Source organism: Cryptomeria japonica, chromosome 2 (genome assembly GCF_030272615.1).
Source record: "Cryptomeria japonica chromosome 2, Sugi_1.0, whole genome shotgun sequence".
Lineage (NCBI taxonomy): Eukaryota > Viridiplantae > Streptophyta > Pinopsida > Cupressales > Cupressaceae > Cryptomeria > Cryptomeria japonica.
The window spans coordinates 247073730-247096261 of record NC_081406.1 but is presented as its reverse complement, the minus strand read 5'-3'; the positions used below and the strand labels follow the sequence as shown (position 1 = coordinate 247096261).

Genomic DNA, 22532 nt, shown 5'->3' with positions numbered 1-22532 from the left:
AATGAATCATCGAGGATGATGATTCACAAGGGGGAAAGTATGTTACATCCCTATTTTCATTGATGGTTCTATTTTGGATGTTGCAATTGAGATTGGTATGTCATTAATATTTTATTTCTTTTCATACATGAGATGTATAATCATCAATGAGATGGAAATATTGACATGAATAATTATTGTTGATAATATTTGTTGTGTATGTTTGGAAATTATGAAAGACAAGATTTGCCTAACTATTTTCATATAACCAAGTGGATGCAAGAGCAACTACATCCTCAAGAGGGAAGGAGAGTGTCATCACGGAGAGGAATGTATACTTCGAAAGAGGTCAAATTTGTCATCAAGCTTGAACCTAGAGATGAGTTGTCCTTGGGGTTTGTCGTAATCTTGGTACCATGGGTAGAATTGTCATGACCTTGTCAGTTAGGTGGTCTTGGTCTATCTCTTGTAATTAATTTAAAAGAAAAAAAGATATTATCAACAACTTCATAATTGGAAGGAAAGGAACTAGAATTATGAATGTCATTTGAATTCAATCCAATCCTTAATATATGTAAATACATATTAATATATCAAAATTGAGGAGCATTATCTAAATAATTCAGCAATCCTTATTTATCAAGTGCGTTTGTTGAGATTGGGGGAAAACGTAACGTCCACTCCACCACTCGCAATAACGTCTCCAAGAGCACTTGTTGCTTAGCACCGGAAGTTTTGAAAAGATTTCATTTATTTTTATTTACAGGGAGAGCGTGATCACATGGAAAAGGCTCTTGAATGATTTTCAGAACTTTAGTTTCATTATTTTTGGGAAAAACGGAGCAAAATGGAAAGAACGACTCTCTCTTGATATCTTCTAACAACCACTACAAAGTGGTAGCTCCACAAGCTTGAAAGGTTAGCAGTGTGCAACAATGACAAAGAAATGTTGGGGAAGAATAGCGGAAATCAATAATAGTTATGACTGCTGCAAAACTAGGAGAAACATGGCCTTCTGGTCTCTCGCTCATCGCAAAGAAATGTCAGTGGATTGTAAAACGGGGGGGTGATCACAAGGAGTGCTAGAGTGGAATGTTCCAGTAATTGAGATATTCTATCACCAGCCATTGCCTAGACACATGCATGTTTATTTCATTCTGTATTATGTTTATAGCAGAGCCAATATTGTCATAATATATTCCTTAGCATCGTGCATTAGATTTCTTGCTATTATATGTTAAGAATTGAATATTTATCAGCATGCATCAGTTTCATTGTAGAAATCATTATGATGACATAAAGACATTAGTGTTGGATTCAATGATAGTCCCACAGACATTGAGATTTGAGGGGGGGGGGTGAATCAGTGTCTAATCGGTGTAATGAATATTTAAACTTATTTATAACTTTGCAACCCAAAACAGTGTACTGGTAAATAAGAATAAATGCAGTAAACAGAAATAACAGAGACAACATAGAAACACACCATAACACAAGATATTTTAACGAGGAAACTCGGTGTGGGAAAAACCTCGGTGGGATTTGTGACCCACAATATTTACTCACTAGCCAATGAATAAATACTACTTACAATAGAGGGGCTTGCACAGGCAGGGAGGCCAACGGCCTAGAGTTCACTGCTCAATGAAGAGTCTCACTGACTACAAAATGGATAATTAAATCCAATACAATGTACTGCTCAAAAGAGCATCTCTAATGCCAGGTTCAGTACCGGTTTAGGCTCAGATAGATACCTTAACCAAAAACCTTCGCTACTACTAAACAACTATCTTCTACCATACATCTCTATACTTCATCACAAAATGATCTATAAGATCTCATACATATATGAGTCTTTACAATATACCATGTCGGCTTACAAAAGATAATTATATTACAATAAACAAAAGTTCATCCCATGTCGGCTGGAGTGCCAGTATGCTTTGTTGCCGATGTAATCTAAATGCCGGTGTAAGCGCCTGTCGGTGTTGGTGTCTGCCGGTGTATTATATATGTGATGCCAGGCATGTAGAAACCTATTGCCAGTTGGTTGCCAGTTGGTTGCCATCAATGACAACATCAACTATTCTCATTAGAGTGTAGAATGCCAACAATTAGATCATAATCTATCATTAATTACTGTGCATTAAGAACCCGAAATATGGGTCATCTCACTTGAGTGCATATACATACTTTGAATTTGACATAACGACTCCGAGAAGGAATCTTAGAGCAAGACAAGAGTTTGAACATCAATAACCTGGAAAAGAAATATAAACCTATGTGAAGGCAATCAGTTTTTGTTTTTCATTTATAAATACTAATCTGCGACATGGACCCCTCTTAATCAATGCTTATCATCATACTTTGGAAGTAGAAATACCAGATAGAAGAATTAACTATACCCATTAATTATCATTCTTTGCGGCATGCATCAAATGAATGCTTATAGTGATTTAAAAACAACTAATTTTGCAGTTAAACCATAGAAGAATGTCTCTATTGAGTTGAAGTCGTAAGAAAGAAAAGCCATTTCACCTCGTGGGTAGTTGAGACTGTTTGGGACTAGGGATAGTAAGCAGTTGGCTTGTCTTGAAATGTGTATAACATAATGATAAAAGTTAATTAATTAGAATGATATCTAAATTGTAATTATCTATTTAATCTTTGTATTCTCTGGTTAGCTGATAAGAAAACTGAAGTTATAATTAAATGGAACCCATGTTGATAGTTGAGTTTGTTAGAGTCAGTAGTACAATAGTTGGTGGGTCTGAATATGTTAGAAACCCATGAAGGTCGTTGTAGACCATTAATGCTAGTAGACATGAGACAAATTATATAACTATATGATTATGTAAGCCAATGGGTTAGTTGTACCTAGATGTTATGTAACTTGTGAGTTAGTTGAATTCCAGTAAGATCAAGTCGAGCAAGGGTGGTGAATATTGATAGCGTGTTGAACGTGCTTGCAATGTTAAAACCTTGGCCAACATAAAACAGATACACCTACTAGTCAAATGGTCATACTAGTTAGGGGGCATCTATAGTGTGTGACCGACTAGTTGTGTGTAGATTCTAAACACTTGGCTCAGATGGCAAGATGGTAACTAGATCTAGTCCTTAGTTTGCACCCTCAAGATGGGTAGAGCCACTTCTAGTTGGAAGGATTGTGGGTCTATGGTTGGATGGAAAAGCCCTTGATGATGCTCTTCCTCTTCTAGACTATGCCAAGGCTTGTTACAAAAAACTCTAGTTGGAAAGCTTAATGGTTTGTAATCTCTGAACTTATTCTCTTTCTTTTGAAAAGTGAAATTGAAGCAGTCACCAGTGAGGAGGGACCTCAAAGAGATCAATCCGAACCGGTCAGCAAGAGTAAACACAACGAAAGCACAAATATATGATGGAGGCAATGCAGAATAGATTGTATTATAACATGAAAATTGATTACAACCAACCGGTAACAACCGGGTTACAAAATTCGGCTCACAGGCCTGCTAAAACATGCTCAAAATACAGAATAGGTCACAACTGGGACCTTTAATCTTACGATCTATCTTCTATGCACAATCTCACTACTTGATTCTTTGATTGATATTACATTCTAATGCGCAATTACAATTATATATACAATCCAAAGGATCCGGTCGGCCCAAAAAGGGATCAAAACCCGAAGAACAAGACCTAATGTGTAAAACCAACAAGGTCGGCCTTCACCAAGAGATTCCTTCGGAAAATCCAAAGGATGAAGTGTAGATCGTGGGAAAAGGTCGGCCACACGCCAAGTAACATCAGAATCAACGCCCAAGGCTTCGCAAGCTTCAGAAGGGATTCCGGTAGATCACCAAAATAGGTCTAGGCAACCGGTAACAAGAAACTGTCAAGGAAACCGATAGCGATATCTTGCCGGAAAATGATCAAAATGCGATGTGGTTTGGGATTAAGAAAGATGATCAAGTCTCCAAGTAGAATCCAACTCCACAATATTCGGCGAGCCAAAACCGGTACACACAGAAAGAAAAGCTGAAACTGCAAACAGAAAGCAAAACAAAAAGGAAAATGTTTTTGGTTGATGCAAGATTGCTATGAACCGGGGATGCTCCTGCATCAGAAATGATCATGTTAAAATACTTACTCTTGAAGATTATGATTCGTGGTTAGTCCATTTAGAAGATTAACTTCCTTTCAATTGAATTAGTTAGAATTCTTATTTTGTTGAAGAGCAATTAGTTAGTTTTCATTTTCAGCTGAAGTAGTTATGTTTTATTTGAAATACTCAAGCTTTTTATCTTAATAAAGATAGATATCTATTTTTTGTTAAGTTTAGAATTAGTGGCATGTTACAATAGCGTTTATAATGCACTAACATTAATTCAACAAGATTACTCACAGGTGAGAATGTGCCCAGCTAGTGTTATGATGAATGCACTGAAAATCTTCCTTCAAGCAGATATGCCTTAAGAAGCTCCTCGATAATAGTTGAGCCAATGACCCGGTCAATGACACATTTCATGCAGCCTCTGTTCTCATTCATCACAAGTGGGACCCACTGTAAAAGGAATTGCATCCAGGTGCTAATGATTCCACAAGCTTCGAGTACAACATTAAGCTTGGACTCCCGGATAAAATATTTGAATCGAAGCAGCAAAAATTAACCCTTTAATATATCGTACTCTTATGAAACTCATTTAGATAATATCGACAAATATCAGTTGAACACCTATTTCATAATGATCACAAATGTTATATAATTGGCAGATATAGTCTTATACTCCCACACGGCCAAAACAATTAATCCACGAATCATTCACAATGTCAATATTATTATATTCAATATGCCCATCCTCCAAACCTTAGCAATCGAAATATTCACCTAATATTTAGCAGCAATTACTCTAGACTTTTCCTATAATCTTAAATAAATATCAAACTTGAACCAAGGTCCCAATAAAGAATCGGGTCCCACAAATATCAGCTACTCTTTCAATAAACTGCAATTAAAATATTCAGAAGAAGATATCCTTATTTTCTCATGGGAATATAAATTACCTCAGAACTGCAATTAACCTTATTACTGCAAATTTGTCTCTAATGAAGACTTCACAAATTTGGCCCGGATGTAGACTCCGTCACGAATCCACCCCTTCAAAAGAACCAGGTCTTTGTTTAATCCTCTTGTCAAATTCCTGAAGGTTTTTGTCTCTAGAAATCATCAACGTTCATTAAATCAAAAGCATCCCCTTGCTACAACCCAAGGACCTCCTTATAAAGCCCTCCAAGAAACATCTAGAAGATCAAACTGACTGGAAAACTTAATTAAATAAAGTGGCCTTATAATAATATTTAATTATTTTATTGTTATTTAATTAAATTAATTAATAATAAGTCATCGTATGGATATTTTATTTATATTTTGATAGCTTAATAAAAATCAATTTAATTAAATGTCACCTTAAAATTTGGGGACATTACAATCCTCCTGGCCCAAACATTGCTTGTCCTCGAGCAATTTTTTGTTGTACCACCAAGATCCCAAACTAGCCATATGAAAAATGCCACTGCTCCACTTTGATGCAACCCGCAGTATTGAACCTTGTAACTCTGATATTCTAAAACCTTCCCACTATCAAGCTGATTAATGGATTCCAAGTCACCACGCTGTCCCATTCATAAAAAATGAGGAGATAGAAGTATCTCAAGAAGCTATCAACAACAAATAACTCTCCAACTACACATGAGCTTCCATGGATGTGCAAAATACCCCTCATAGGTGCACGAAAAAACATATCAGCCCATCCTAGGCTGCTGATGCAAACCTGAACAGCACCCATGAATTTGAAAATCAGACTCATGATGATGTAAGAAGTGCTTATACTGATCAATGATGAAAGTACTCATCGTTATGCCAACTTCCAATGATAAAGTGATGATCCATGTCTCTCCAAAACACCCAAACCATAGATGGAAGACTCGTGGGACTCGCCACGGACTTGCGAGCCGAGTCCTGACGATTCTTAACAAAAGACTCACGAGTCTGACCTAGAGACTCGCCCAACAAGCATGTTGTTGTGAGGTATTCACACATCACCCCATTGCAAATGGGGACACCCCACTTTTTTTTTCGCTTTCCAGGATAGTGTTTCCGTCCTTAGCTATCAGCCTTTGCATTAGAGCGGTATAGGTGGTCAAGAAGCCAACAATTAGGTGGATAGCCTTGTATGAGGTATGAAATGAGTGAGTTTGTTAGCCTTCAGTAACATCTCGATCACATGAGAAGTAAAGCCCATCATGAGTTCAACCAAAGAGTGTGAAAGATTGCTGGTTAGTGATACTTTGAGTGCTCGAGGTTGAGGGCGAAAGCTTCAAGTTCCTCATCAGGGGCAGAATTCACTTCGAATGCCCTTAATAGAGGAGCAAACTTCATGTTTGGGCATAGAGTAGCGAACTTCATGTTTGGAAGTAGGAGAGTGAAATTCATATGCAAAGGTAGTGAGTGAATTTTACTTCATAAATTCCCAAGTGAGAGCGAATTTCTTTCATATACTCGGGAGATGATGGGAGAGCATTTACCTTGAGCTGATCCGATTTTGAGTTGAAAGCAAATTTCACCTTCAAGCACATAAGAGCGAACTTCATGAACAAAGGGGGGGAGCGAACTTCATGAATGGACAGAGGGGAGTGAACTTCATGTTCAGACTTAGGGGAGCGAATTTGTCTCATTTGCCCAAAATAAGATGCCAAACCTCCTAATAGATCATTTCCTTAAGCTGATTTGATGTCTTAACATGCTTAGGAGAGAACCATTTTAGAAGGTTATTTCACGTGCTCCCATCTTGGAGCGGACTTCATGTTCAGGTCATAGGGGAGCGAACTTCATGTTCAGGCTAAGAGGAGCAAACTTCATGTTCAATCTAAGGAGAGCGAACTCCAAGTGCACCATTATAGGAGCGAAATTGCTTGCCGAACCATCTTCCAAGCTAATTTGATGCCTCCACCTCCATGAAAGATAAATTATTCAAACCTGAAGTAATGAAAGACGGAATTGGACTAAGTTTGAGAGGACTTCAAGAGCTCCTCTCTAGGAGCGAAAAACAACTTCAAGTGCTCCTTCATGAGAGCGAATTTTTCCTAGATACACCTATCAGACCTGCAATACCCAAAGATCATATTAAGGTGTGTAAAAGCTATATGCCATGAGTATTTGATACCATACTTGTTTTGTTTTGCAGATATGAAAGGAAGATGATGCAAATTGCAAAGCAACACCTTGAAGAAATGAGAAAGGGAAGATCGCAAGATCTACACCATCATGCAACTTCAAGAAGAAAACTTCATCAACAAGCACAAGAGTATCAAGGGAGGAAGAATCTCAAGTACTTTCACTGCATCAAGATGACATGAAAAGGTCAAGACCTTGAAGTATAAAGAGATATCACACAACTATCTTAAGGTAGGATAGGCAAGCAAGGATCGATGAATGACGCCTCCCATCGTCACACCAAACATCGAGCAAGCTTGTAATGTTGAGTATCAAATCTACCAAGTACAAGTGCAAAGTCGAGGAGTCATCCCAGTCACTATCTCCACCAATCGAAGGAGTTCCACATCAGCATGTCTTGATTCAATGTACTTGACTCGCCCATGATGGCACAAACTTCGAGGCATCTACCCTTATTATCTATTGGTTATGCTAAAATGTTATAATTATCTATTGGCCAAATTGAGTTTGTTGTAACAAACCCTAATTAGGGTTTTCATTGTAAAATCTTGGCCGTTGATGGAGATTTGATCCTGACCGTTCATTGTAGTGAGCTCTCAATATAAATCTCAAGCTTCTCATTTTGTAAAGGTTAATAGCCAGTTGTGAATAGTTAGTCGCAGAGAAATAGAGAAGAATAGAATAGCATTTAGAATAGAAGTTAGATTAGGAGAAAGCAAAGATTGTTGTCAAACCCTTGTTGTAAAGAACAATTGGAGTTAGAGAAGAATAGAATAGCAATTAGAATAGAAGTTAGATTAGGAGAAGGCAAAGATTGTTGTCAAACCCTTGTTGTAAAGAACAATTGATTTCATTGAAGTTATGGTGAATTTGATTTGTTGCTTCAACAACTTGCATGATCTTTACTTCTCAATTTGCTTTCTTGTTATTAAATTGAATGGAGGGATTTGTTGAATGCATTTGTGTGGAATCCGTTTAGTCCATACCACTGGCCTCTTGTTGATTGTAAGTGTGCATTGCGTGGTCAACTAGAATGATATGAACCTAACCTCAAATTGTTATGCATTAACTTGAATGGTGAGCAATGTTTGATGGTAATGATTTGAACATCTTTGAAATGTCCTTAGAAGATTGCACTGAGCTTGTGTCAAATTGTTCAAGTTGATGGTGAGACCTCACCCAGTAGGATTCCATTTGATCATTCACTTATCTTCTTACATTCTAGGTCTTAGAATGGAACTCCCCAACCCTTTATCTTTTGCCCTTTTTTTCAAAAAAAAAAGCATCACAAGATTGCAATATCAGGTGATCAAGTTCCAGCGATTCAAGCTTTCAACAATTTAACGTAAGTCCCCTCGTGATTCCAGCATAATCACATCAAACCAACGAGCTTATCCACACGTCGTGACCCGACATACGAGAACCTTGGAGTTATCTCAAGTGATCCTTAAGCTAATCTTCAGCATTTGAGTAACTTTGTTCAAGAGAGGATAAGATACTTTTGGGTATTTTATTCTGTGTTTGCATGTGCATGAAAAACACATCAACGCATGCCCAACCACATTTTAAAGTGGTTTTTTTAAATTTTTTTTGTATCATTTTTCACTCATTTGGCATTCTTGCTGAAAACAGGTTTGTAGGGTTTGAAAGAGAGGAAACAAGATTAAAGCAGCAAAAGAGATTTTTTTTTTCATTTTCATGTTTTGAAAATAAAAAAAATCTTGAAAGACAAGGGGATATGCTGCCAAATATTTTTCTGTTTCCCTTCCTAACTTATTTCCTTATATTTTTTTCTTGTTTTCGAATGCTTTTTTTTTCAAATGATTCATTATCATTTTTTTGTTGATTTTCCACAAAACCTTGCTTGTTTTTTTATTTTTTCATGTTAAAACAGCAATGGCAAGTTCAACTCCAAGGGCTACCCCAAGGCCAGGAAGACAAAAAGACAAAGCATGGAAGTATGGGATACCAGGAAACAAAAAAGGGGGAGGTCACTTTCCCATTCGTGTTTTGTCCCAGCCATGTAGTGCTTTTGGGTGTAAATAGAATTGGAGTTTATTTGAGAGCTTTCACACAAGGAAAAGAAATAGGTTGACAAAAAAGCGCCTCAATGATCTTGTCTTCATTTGGTACAACCTTCGCCTTCGCACTAGAAAGGTGGAGGCTGTTTTACATGAGGCCATTGACTTGGATGAAATTGATCCATATGGTGATTGGATGGGCAATGAACAAAATGATGGTGATGATGTCCTTACCGAAGAAGATCTTGCAGAAATAGAGAGAGGAGCAACACAAGTAGCAGAAGCAGCAGGATTAGATGAAATGGAGGAGGATGAAGATGAGGACTTCGATTTTGAAGAAGAATCATCTCACCATTTAGATACCTCAACACCTACTGCTACTACTGCTAGTTCAAGGCCTGGAAAATTGAGCTATATTAGGAGAGCAAAGAGGAAGATGTAGTATGCTCTTTAGTTTGTTGTTTATGTTTATAACATTTGGACATATCATTATATGTAATTTTCTAAACATTTATAAACTTATTCTGCCATTATACATTTCAAAGTTTGAAACTAGGAGTATGAATGATGAAATTTCAAATATTAAGTGTTTGGAGATCATCTGACTGTTGTGATGTGTGTAATGTTTCAATTATGGCTCTTATGTTCTCTAAATGCATTAATTTTTTTTTGTTTTTTTCGTAAAACTATGGATTTTTTTTTTTTTTGCCAAGTCCTTTCATGAGTCTGAGTCCGAGTCCAAATTTTGGGCTGCCGAGTCCGAGTTTTCCAACTTTGACCCAAACAACTGCTGCCTTCAAAGTGCTTCCAAGAAAATCTATTTTTGATGTAGAACAGTCCTTACTCAGCAATGTATGGAGTAGTAACCTATGAATTAAGGTTGGAACGCTTCTGCCCTTATGCTCATGCGTACACCATAGATCATATCCCCAGCTGAAACACAAATATTTGCAACTCAAAACTAAATATCTTCATGACAACTTCTCCATACCTTGGTTCATAGACCAGCTGTGACTCCACTTCTCCAAGTGTATACCAACCAAGAGCAAGTATCTCCATTACATGTGTCACAAGTCTTGGAATTAGGGCAATCTTAGGCTTCATAAAAGGATTACGAATGCTCCCATCCAAGTATAATCTTTTGTAGGCTGGCCCCAAATAGTAAGTTCTGCCATGTGAGCTTCTAAAAGAGATTAACTCCTCAAACTCATCATGAATGACCACAAGCCAACCAAATTACTTATGTCTCCCTCTACATATGTAGATATAACACTAATGGCTGATCAACCAAGTGTGTGCTCAACTATCCCATCCTCCTCTATGATTTGAGCCTTCAATGGATTCTCTAAAAGAGGAAACTCATGAACCTCACGATGCAAGGTAGTTATCCCAATAAAATTTTCTGAATAATACCTCTTCTCTAGGTTACACCAATCTGAAAGTATTTCTTGTAAGTGCTGTCTTGCTTGGTTATTCAACCACTTGCTTTCCTATCTCTTTGTAGCCATCCATCACATGTACCTTGTGACTTCTTTACATCTCCCCAGGTCTGATGTACAAAATCAGAACTTTTGTGGCTTGAACCTTCATTACATTCCTCACACAAAATTTGAGTGCCCATATTGGGAGACTCCTCAATACCATCATCCTTATGTGAAGTGGCTGCTATCTCATGGCAAAGGTGAGGGACTGTTGTTGCCAAGCAAAAAATCAGAATGGCAGTCATACCTTTCCATAGTGTGCTCAAGAACCTCAAACACTCCTTCTTTGTTGAAGGTTCATCATCAAATGCTGCTCCAAGAGATGTCTCTAACTGAAGATCACATGGTTCAAGCTTGATTCGGAGCCTCCATCCTCTTGGCTGTCATGTTTGTAGTTGTCCTAAAGTGTGTACCCCACCAAAACCATCCTCCTCAAGGTTGCCTACTGTCATAACTTAAGTACTGCTGTCAACAATCAGAAAATCAGAATTTGCTGAATTTAGGGCAGCATCGTGTTCGATCAAGGAATCGCCTGCTTTATGTTGAGATGTCAAAACACAAGGAGATCTCTTCCATTCTGAATCAAGGATAATTTCTTCTCCAGTTGCACCAATATCATCCCTTGATGGCCCACAAGGAGTATAAACAATCTTTTCTCCTTTGATCATAGTTTGAGCCTTCATTGCAACTTCTTCACTGGGAGGTTGCTCCTCAACAAAGGCTGGCCCAAAAGAAGCTTGCAATTGAAAATTACATGCATCTCCTTCATGGTTGCAAACTAAATCCTCTTCTCTATGAAGATCCTCCATTACTTGCTTAATTTCTACCACTCTTGCATAATTTCCCTCTTCCTTAGGTGGGGCTGCAAAAGATGATTGAATGTCTAATTTGGATGATGAAGAATGTGTCGAGCTCAATTCCAAGCAAAATTTATAAATTTGATTTTCTGATTCTTGAAGGACCATTTGAGTACTCTTCGAGGAATCCATAGTAACTTCAAGCTCATAGGTAAACTTACCAACTTCATCTTCGTTTCTTCTTAATGCATCAAAATATATCTTATTAAGCTATAGGAGATGATCTCTATCCAAAAGTAGGTATAGGTAGTTTGATTTTATCACAACCAAAGTTTCTTTGAGTACCTGTAAGTTTGCAAGAGATAGTTCTCCTTCAAGGCCTTTATGTCCCCCTTGAGCTTTCCACAAATAATCTGCCATTATCTTATGAGTATCATCAATGTGATTTAGAGATGCAATAATCATGTCTTCATTTAACCTCAATTGACCTTCCAAGTGATGCGACTCTTGATCTCATCTTCAAACAAATGTTCTGATTTGTCTTCATAATCGTACCATTCCAACACAACTCCCTTCACAACATCTCTTCCACAAAACTTTGGTTTTGAAGTTAGTCTGTCATCATGCTCAATCAAATGACAATCAACATAAATGTGAGTAGAATCATTTACCACACGCTCTTCTTGAACTGCTGATACGAAATCAAACTGTGAGCAATATGAGTTTCTATCTTTTACCTCATACTTATCAATCCACTCTTTGAGTGTCCTCCATGCAAGGACTGCTGGTCAAACTCAGTAAATCAGAATCATGTTCTTGCATCTTCAATGTGTCTTCGTTGTTCTTTATTGCATCTTCTTCTAGGGTAAGTTGCTTCCGCATAAGTGCTGGTCTATGAGGTGTGTCCAGCTGAAAGTCACATGTTCTAGCTGCCTTAGCTGTCATTAAACTGATCCATACCTGCACTTGCTTAGCTATGATGTTGTTTGCCTCCAACCAACTCCATGGTGAAGTATACATGACAAATCAAACTGAAGGACCTTCTTGTTAGGCAATCTCCTAGTCTCCACAATCAGCTTTCTAAGACAACATACCTCATATGATGTTGACACATATTCCTCCAATGTAATCAGGGGTATGAAGCAAGAAAAATCAATCTCACTAGACCAATTGTCTGTATTACTTTCCTATTATGAACATCATCATTATTCAAATCACAATTTGATTCTTTACCAATAAGATGTAGAGTTGGTTCACACAATGGAAAATTAGTAGGATTCATACCTTTACATAGCTGATCAGTCAATGCGGTTTGGCCAATTCTAGGAAAGCATTTCTTTCAACCTTGTAGTCACCATGAAGACTTATATATTCTCCATTTGTAGGTGCAGCAATTGATGCTTGCTTGACCATATCCTCATATGGTTGATTGTTACCTTTCCCATGATCATTTGTAAGCTGCAGATCATAAGCAATTGACTCCTCGTTCTTTTCTCTCATTTTTTCAATGGTAACTTATGAGTTTTCTTCTGGCTTCAGCTCTTTACTTTTCTCATCCATTTTAGCTTCTCAACAAGCATCAATTCCCTCTTGACTAGGCACAATTTGATCTTCTTTTGACTCTGATTGAGTTCCTGATTCAGGATCCAATTCCTCTTTCCTTTTTCTTAAGTAGTACCTATTAGAAGATTCAGTAGCCTTGACCTCCTCAGGTTCACTTAAGTATTCATAAAAAATTCTAATAACCTCCTCATTCACTAGCATAGTAAGCCTTGCCAAACTTCAATATTCCTGAAATGTTAGTAGATCCTTCATCCTTTGATATTTGGGTCAAATCTTTCAATGAGCTTGCCAATGAAGTCTCATAGGATGTTACGTTTTGATGGCCTTATGTAACTCCTTCTAATATAGGATGGCAAACTTGATGGCATCTTCTTCCATCATGGGGTTAATAGATAGGTATGTATCCAATTTTTGGATGCATGAGTGAGCGGTGACCTTCCCTCACCCATCAAAATTTGGAAGAGTTATTTTGCCTACTTTATGATGTAAGATTCTATTAGGTTGACCCCTTTCCTTTCTAGGGTTAATTCTTGATCCCACTTCACAAAATTCTCTAAATGGAATGTTTCTCCTAGTTTCAGGGTCAAGTCTTGAATATGATTTGGCAAGTTCCTCTAAGTTGTGATTTGGTGCATTAATTTCTTTTTCTTCTCTAGTTGGCCCTTCTCTAGGTATAAAGGAGGGTCTAGTTATTCTTGGTGTTGACCTTAGTGGGGTTCTATCATTTTCAGAATGATTAGAGTTGGCATCCTTCCCATTGGTTTGGTTGGGTCGAAGATTATTGGAAGTGCTGTTCATATTTTGGAGGGTTTGAAGTAGTTGTGCTGTTTTCTCATTTTGTTCCATGAGAGCTTGAGTTGTTTGTTCATGGTGCTCCATGAAGGCCCCCAATTCATTTCCCATTTGTTCGCTCATTGTATTGTTTTGAGTGGAGTTATTGGTGGATGCTAGTTTCTTCTTTTCTCCCTCCAGTACCCTTTGAGCTATTTTGCTAAGTTGCATCAACTATCTTTCATCCCTTAGGCTGGCAGGAATGATGTTCTGATACAAATTGTAATGTCCCCTACTTGGAATATACCTGATTTTTGCCCAAAGCAACAACATGGGGTTGGCGTACTTACATTGTGAGAACCTCTACCGCCTTTACCTAATATGTTTCCTTGCTAACCCTACTCGACTGCTATTTGGAAACAAATATATATATATATATATATATATATATATATATATATATATATATATATATATATATATATATATATATATATATATATATATATATATATATATATATATAATCGATGCCTTCTTGGAGTGGCCAATACGTTGTATATATATCTCAACCGGAGGTGGAGAGTCATGTCCTTTCTAAAGTCACAACCCTCTTACAAGAGACGTCCCTACATAATCTGTCCTTTACCTTTTCACAAATAAATCGCTGTAGTTTGGGTGAATTCACACCTTATTAATATTTAATAATATTTTAGACTAAACAAGTCGTTGTGGTAATAATGTGAGATTGCTGCCTTAATTCACTCATTTCCAATCATCGATGTTATCATATGGATATGTACCTATTAAAGATTGCTATATATTCACCGACCTGTGTATTAGTGTGGGGTCAGATCGATCATTTTTTCTTTGCTGTTTGTCTGGATTTGATTTAGGTTACAGGAAAATTTTTAAGTATTGAAACAAGACAATTTTTTTTATCAAAGATCGTGCGAACCTTTGTTGCCATGGCAGGGGCATGGCAGAAGCTCTGCTCTCTGTTAACCTTATAGTGCTCTTGGCAAACTTTCTTTACATGGTCCATAAGTTCGTGCTCTATGGCATGGTTCAAAAGCTGCCAACACAAAATGAAATCATTTCATCTTTCTTTTGGTATAATTAGTAATTTTTCTACTTATAAATATGATCGTGTTCACCTGAATGAAATCAGTACTCTCACAGGCAAACGATCAAGGATTGAAATGTTTAGTGCAGTGAGCGGGTTTCTTTATTAAATTTATTAGTAATTTGTATAGCTTTAATCGTGTTCTTGCACAGCAAAAGAAGTGGGTAAATGGGAGGAAAGAAAGGCTCACTTTGATTTAGAGTGAAGTTGACATAGTTTTGTATATTATTTTTTAAATTTTCAAATAGCATGACAACGACAAAATGGTGAGCCCCTCTTCATTTTAAATGTTATCTACGGTATCTACTAAAAAGACTTGTTTCGCAACAAGAAGGTGTAAGCAATTGCAGTTGTGGGTGCATAAATTCTACTGCTTATTTTTTACTCATCTTCACTACTTTTATCTCTGTTACATTATTGTCCAATGAATTGCAATACGGGAAGAAGCAGATTGATGTAGAAGCTGTATTATACTGCAATGGATATTGAGAATGTGCCAATAATAAGTTATGTGTATTCTCCATGTTTTTCATGTAACATTTTAGGTAACTGTGGCTGTCTAATTTCATTACCACAATTTAATTTGTGTTTTTTCTGGTGTGCATGGCTGTATCTAGAAGGTCCACCACTCTTTTAAAAATGGATATCTCTTGGTGTATTTTACATAAATTTTTAAAATATATGTATGCTAGTTTAATTGTGCAATTAAATTGTGTAAGAAATTTTTTACACAGTTGAATCTAGAAACAATTTGCAATCAACAACATGGACTGTGGAAATCTGATGAAACTAATTGTGCTATTAAATTGCAAGCTTTGTTTATAAAACCTGCATTTCAGTCAATCATGCTCATTTTAAAACTTTTTTTCAAGTTTTCAACAACTATTTTGGCAATTAAAAAAGAAAAAGAATACACTAACCCTAATCCTAACCCAATTATTTCCTCATTAATTAAAAGAACTTTATCTTTTTGTTTGCTGAGTTAATTCTTAGAGGTTTTTGTTACTTGAAGAAAAGAAGAATGAATGGCCAGTAATTAAAGCTGAATTTATTAGAGAATTCAAAATGTGGGTAACCAACACTTAATAAGGACAAAAGGGAATCCGTCAAGAATAAAGACCATATACTCTGAATGGGGTGCTATGGACTTCAAAAGTGTTTGAGAAGACTATTGACTGCGCTTTACTTTTAGCTGCTATGATATACTCAAATGCTGGATGTAGAAGATTACTCACTTGCAGTCAAATAAGCAAGAAGAAAAGTGTAAAATAGAGAAACCAGAATTGGTGCCTGAAGTGTCTCACGGAAGGATACTGAGGAAGAATGTTAAAGCTTTGCCCCATTTGTGATGCCAAAACTCATGAATCAAATTCGTCTTTAAGGTAAATTCTCAAGAAGAGAAGCAAATGTACGCTGATGAAGAATGTTAAAGCTTTGCTGTTTGTGATGCCAAAACATGATATGAAGGAGTGCCTGTTCATCATCTTTAAGGCAATGTCTCAAGGAGTCAAGAAGCAAATGTTGTTGGCACAGCTACTGCAGTTGAGGAGTGGATACAAAAAACAGAGAAAATTCAGGATTATGTGTATCCACAAGTAAAATTTCTGTGTGAACAGAGAAAATAAACAAGGCTTGTTGATGAAAATGGAGGAAGCGATTCAACTAAGAGCTCAGCTCCATTCTAGATGAACAGTTATAAAAACTTCATCCATCAGAGCCACATGCAAGCACAACTCAGTTTTATATGGTTCCTCATCTAATTGGTATATGGGATGGTATTTAACAGAGAGCACCATGTGCAATATTGTTGTATCATCTTCAATGCCAGTCAATACACCAGCAATAGAGGCACCTGGGACTGCAGAATACTAATAGCAACCCTTGCAGGAGGAAGCTATGGCCTGTGAAATTTTGAATCAGTAGTGGGAATAAGTTATAGCTATTGACTGAGCCAGGCACTCTATAAACTTCCCTAATGATAGCATCCTTCATTTGAGGAAGTTCTCAGGATGGGCAATCGGGAGACATAAATGGAATGGTTTATTAACTTGTAAACAGCATGTCACTTGATTATAGTAGCTATCCAGGCAGTGTTTGAAATATAACAAGATGGGAACTTATTCAACAAAAACTACAAAAATGCTGGTATTACAGATTGGCAAAAATTTAAATGATGAAATTATTGTATTTTGAGTTGTTTCAACTTTCACTTTCAATGGGTAGTAAACAGATGTGGAGTAGAATGTGCATGCTGCCAGAGGGATACCATATAGTGTAGGATAATTGATTGTAATTCATCAATTTCTTCCTCTTTCATGAAATCATCCAGAGTTTTATAAATACTTTGCAACCTCATTTTAAGTACTGTGAATATAAATGAGCACATACTTCGTGAGCTTGTGCTCATGAGAGAGAGAGGGTGTATATGGCTGATATTTAAGATAGGGACCATGAAGTACGTTGATCAAGTTACTGGAAATTTGCATTTGGAGTGATCTTTGGAACAGTTCTTAGTTTTGCATATTTTACAATTGGACGATCCAAGGGATCATCTCAAATAGGCTTGTTCCAAAACATCAGAACATGTTAAATGATGATAATAGATCATAAACACGATTTTTGTCTACATTTAGAATTTTTAATCATCCATGCTATTTGGGAGTGATGATGATGACAAATATGGTACTATATCTGAGATCTTGAGTGGAAATTTGTTACCATCAATATACCTTTTACTAAGAGCAATCCCATGGATTGTAGCTTTTGAACTTCTGTTGATCCAGCCATCCTGGTTGTATGATTGGGGAAAATCAAGTAATCTCAGTGCACAAAGAGGGAAACATGTAACAATGCATGGTCCAAAAGTGGAATCCTGCCAGAAAGTTGACATTCAGCTAAGGAGGACCAAGGCACAGGCAATCAGTGCAGTCAATGGATATAGAGAATAATAAGAATATGTAAACTTCAGAATCTGAAAATCCAGGTTTCCAATATTTTTACAACGTGCATGTTATCTATGAACAATAATGATGATGACATATATATTGTAACATCTACGAGCATTCTGATTGGCACATTTCCATAGCATCCTGATTGGTTCAATCCATAGCAGCGGCCAACAAGAATCTTTTTCTCAAATAACTCAGCAAACCAAAAGCCTTTTTTTTTTTGGAATTAATTAGGATTGAATGGGGAAAATATCGGGTTAGTGGTAGGGAAAATCAGAAAAAAAATCTTGCAGAAATTGAAAAAATCATGGACACCCTAAATTTTTTAACCAATAACTCACCAAAAGACTCTAGATTATCACGATTTAATTGCATGTTACAATTTTATTGGTCAAAGTTTCAAAATATTTGAGTCAGTTTTTCATTATATAATGGTTATTTCAGGAAAAGCTCGACATCCTTACAGGAAACGAGAAATCACGATTATCAGAGATTTTAAAGATTGTTGCTTGTACTACATTTCTGATGCTGGTTTGAACATAATGAAATATTTGAGTGCAAATTGAACAAAAGAGTCATGGTAGAAAGGCCTGGAGAACCAAGGTACAGACAATGACAAATCATCTTGCGTTTGAAGAAACAAGTCTGGAATCAGAGAAGCAAATGAACAGAGAAATATAATGTGATTAATTTGGATTTCATTAGAATCTGAAGATGAAGAGCTGTTTGCAATTTAGAGAATAGTATTTAATTTTTTTTTCTTCATAATATATGCCCCTTGTATGGTGAGGTAGCACATCTGTTCTTATGGATATGGCCGATCTTGTAGTTTCAGTTGAGGTTTTAGTTTTTTTGTATGGCGATGCAGTTTTGAGTTATTTAGAGGGGTTTTGGACCTCAATTTTTGGTTGTAGAAATTCTCTTTTGATTTATCAGTGTGCTTGGATTATTTGTTCCTGCGATTGACTGCAACTCACATTTACAGAATTAACATTATTATCAATTCAACGCAATGGAGGCAACCACTAAAAAGATTTAACATTTTACAACAGCCTGTGAAGCAACGGAGGCAACCATTAAAAAGATGGAACCCTGCACAACAGAGTGTAGGGCAATGGAAGGGCATAGCTTAATATAGCTAAGAGCACATTTATATGGAAGGAATATAATATGGAGAATTGGTAAAATACGTGCACCCAACCCCCCTGCCATATAATAAGAAAGCATCACAAAATGCGCATTCCTAGAAAAAAAGATCAATTCAGTTTGCCTACGAAGCTGGTTTGTTACAACTGTGGAATGATATATATATATTTTTTGGTCACAGCAGATTTTGGCTGCTCTGCAAGTTTTAAAATGTTATAGGGTTTTGTACCTTTTTAAGTCTAGCAGATCTCTTTTCCTTTATCGTGCACATTTATAATTCATGTGTATACTCCCTCACCATTTCCAAGGTGTTCAATCTCTGTAATGGCTGCCTCCATTCTGCAAATATCCATTGATACTAGTGTGATAAGTAAAGTTAACAACAATGGCCTCTGAGAAAGAATATAAGCTAGCTTTAAAGTTTATGAGGATACTCTCAAGATAACCCTCTTAATATTTTAGAAATACAAGATTTTGATTATGCATCTAAATGGCTTGAGAATTTTACATTGGTGAGATTGTTTGGTAAAAAGATGCCTAAGAGTTGGATATACATACAATTAAAAATGATCCTATCAATATCTTGGTTTGCGTTTATTTGGGAGTATTTTGTTGGCTGATTATATTGGTGTCCTTTTTGCTTAACACTGTCCCTTGATTTGTCCTATTTTCTCATCATTTTGGTTGTTTCATCCTCAAAATTTAATAAAATTTTTGCTTCTTCCTTCATCCCTTTGTTTGCATCCTTTTCTCCATCCCTATTTGGTTAGATCATTAGCTTGAATAATGATGTTCTTATTTTCCCTGTATTTAGTTTGTTTTATCAGATCATATCCTATTTAGGAAAGTTTTTACTCAGATGGGTCAATAACTTGTACTTCCCTATTTAGGGAAATTTTTACTCAAGTGGGTTATAAATGTAACTTGTACTTTGCATGTTTAGTGGAAATGTATCACACATGTGATTGTCTCTTGTCTCTTGTTATTTTAGGTTGGTTGTACATTTACATCTTATGTACCTAAGAGTAAGTTTATATAGGGAAGTTATTATTTGGGTGGGTTATACATGTACTTTCTTTGTTTGGTGGAGATGTACTACACGTGATTAGTCTCTTCTTATTCTAGGTTGGTTGTACATTTACATCTTTTAGTAATGTATGCTTTATATATGTATCTTTTGCTTTCATATGAGCAATCTAATCAATCAATCTCTCGTCTTGTTTATTTGCACATACGAATTTTTAATAAAATATTATTATTCTATCATATTAGTCTTTTGAGTTATCACTAATTAGCTTTAGTTCTTTTTTAATCTTGGGTAGCTACTTTCATAGTTGAATCTTACATGCTATATTGTTTAGAGTTAGCCCTCTTTAAAAGATCTAGGTTATAGATCTAAGATTTTCTTTAGAACTTAGCATGTTCTTTCCTTACATCTTTGGGTAATTTGGAGAATTAAAAAAGCTTGAGAGAAAGATAAAAATTGTGAGTTATTTGTTTTTGTGGGTAAATGGACATCATTATATTTTTATGTTCATTTGTAATTATGTTCATAGATTTTGAATTTATTGATTTTGGTGTTTATTTGGGGTCTGGATTGAACTAGATAGGTGAGATTTGCAAGGGTTTGAAAGATCAATTTTTTTATTTATCGAGTATATACATAACACTTATATTTTGCAATATTTTGAGTCAAATTGACTTTCCTATATTATACCCAAAAGATAAACTATCCAATCATCAAACTCAAAGCACTTTGCTCCAACATTGAGGAAATCTTTTGCCTTTATAATTTTTTTTTTTGGCATTTTGCAGGTCCACATAACTACCTAATAGTCACTTAATAAATAGTGAAAACTAATGATAATGAAGATAAAGTTGATCTAAACTAGGAGTCAGACATTGGTTAATTTTTTTTCATTTGAAACACATAATGATTCTACAATTGTTACATTTAGGGCGAGTCCATTTATCATACTTGGCATTAAACTATAAAATGTAAACGTTTGACATTATATGTACAAGTAAACACATCATGAAACCACACCCAAAATTTGCAAGAGAGGTGTGCGCAATATATGAGTCAATCTACTTTTTCAATCAGTAGATCACACAATAGGTGAATACGTTAACACTTGCATTACAAGCCCTCATATGTTTCCTTTTAATAACTTGGAGGAGAAATTCACTCAATTACATAATAACACCTTTATATATAATGATTATACCCATTTAAATCATACATTTTCATCATACAATCATTTAACCATTTCCAATTTGTTGCTTGAAGTGAAATAAGACAACATTTAAACACATTATCTTTTTTGATCAAATTCAAAACTTCACTAGATTCCTATTAGAACAACAATTTGATGAAAAATATATTCTTAAACTTTGTTAATAATTATCTTCATAAAGGTGCTCTCATTATGCCATCTTAGTTTTAATGACTTAAAATTTTGAAGATCTATATATTTTTTATCTTATGTGCATTCTTTGTTTAGTCTTATTTATTGTCGAATGTTTGAAGCAATCTTTAGTCTTACAAGCACATCGATACTAGCACATCCATTCTTGGCTCACTATTTCAAATACTTGATGATAGTAGGTGTAACCAATCTAAACTCCAATAATAAGATATTTAAGGAGATGTGAAAATATAGCTTGCCATTTATAAGTTGGCCACACAGATTCAAAGATAACATTTCACATATCTTCTTAAGGGCACATATAGCAGCAATTTTTCCTTTGTTTGGACTAGTAGAAGGTAGTTATAAAAATTTCACAATTGCATCTTTCTATAACATGGCTCATTATTTTCATGTTTACGATTTCATTTTCTTACAATACTTCTATCTCATTCAAGCTTTTTTATAGATAACTATAATCTAAGAGCTTTCTAAAGCCAAAATCTTTTTATTTTTATAGATGGTTAGAATAGCCAAGTATATAAAGAAGAAAGTTGCGAATAATCTTCCCATGGGGCTCTTTCTAACTTAAGATTTATAAGTTGACTACACAAGCTCAAAGATAACATTTCACATATCTTCTTAAGGGCACACATAGCAACAATTTTTCCTTTGTTTAGACTAGTAGGGGGCAATTATGAAAATTCACAATTGCATCTTTATGTAGCATGGCTCATTATTTTCATGTTTACCAACTCATTTTCTTACAATACTTCTATCTCATTTAATCTTTTTCTTAGATAACTATAATCTAAGAGCTTTCTAAAGCCAAGATCTTTTATTTTTCTTAGATTTTAAGAATAGCAAAGTATATAAAGAAGAAAGTCGTGAATAATCTTTCCATGGGTCTCCTTCCAACTCAAGATTTTGGTTTTTCCTATGAGTCACACTTTTGCATAATTCAATAGATATGAATTAATGAAGAAAATTGTTTATTGAGTTACTTTGTTTTGGATATTTTGCTTTATTATTCAAACTCTAGACCGTTCCTTCTTTTCATATGGTTTTATCTAGTT

At 35.7% G+C, this 22532-nt stretch overlaps 1 protein-coding gene across 2 annotated transcripts in view; it reads left to right on the top strand.

The window, feature by feature from the left end:
- The window catches only part of LOC131035025 (amidophosphoribosyltransferase, chloroplastic), an 80156-nt gene extending 60871 nt beyond the window's left edge, over positions 1 to 19285 (top strand). Inside the window, exon 3 of one of the 2 annotated variants that reach the window (XM_057966665.2) lies at positions 18888 to 19285. The gene's annotated coding sequence lies outside the window, so the exon portion shown is untranslated. Of the gene's footprint in view, positions 1 to 18346; positions 18673 to 18887 lie in introns of those variants that run through there. The other variant, XM_057966664.2, reaches the window with a different exon arrangement.
- The last annotated feature ends 3247 nt before the right edge of the window (positions 19286 to 22532 follow it).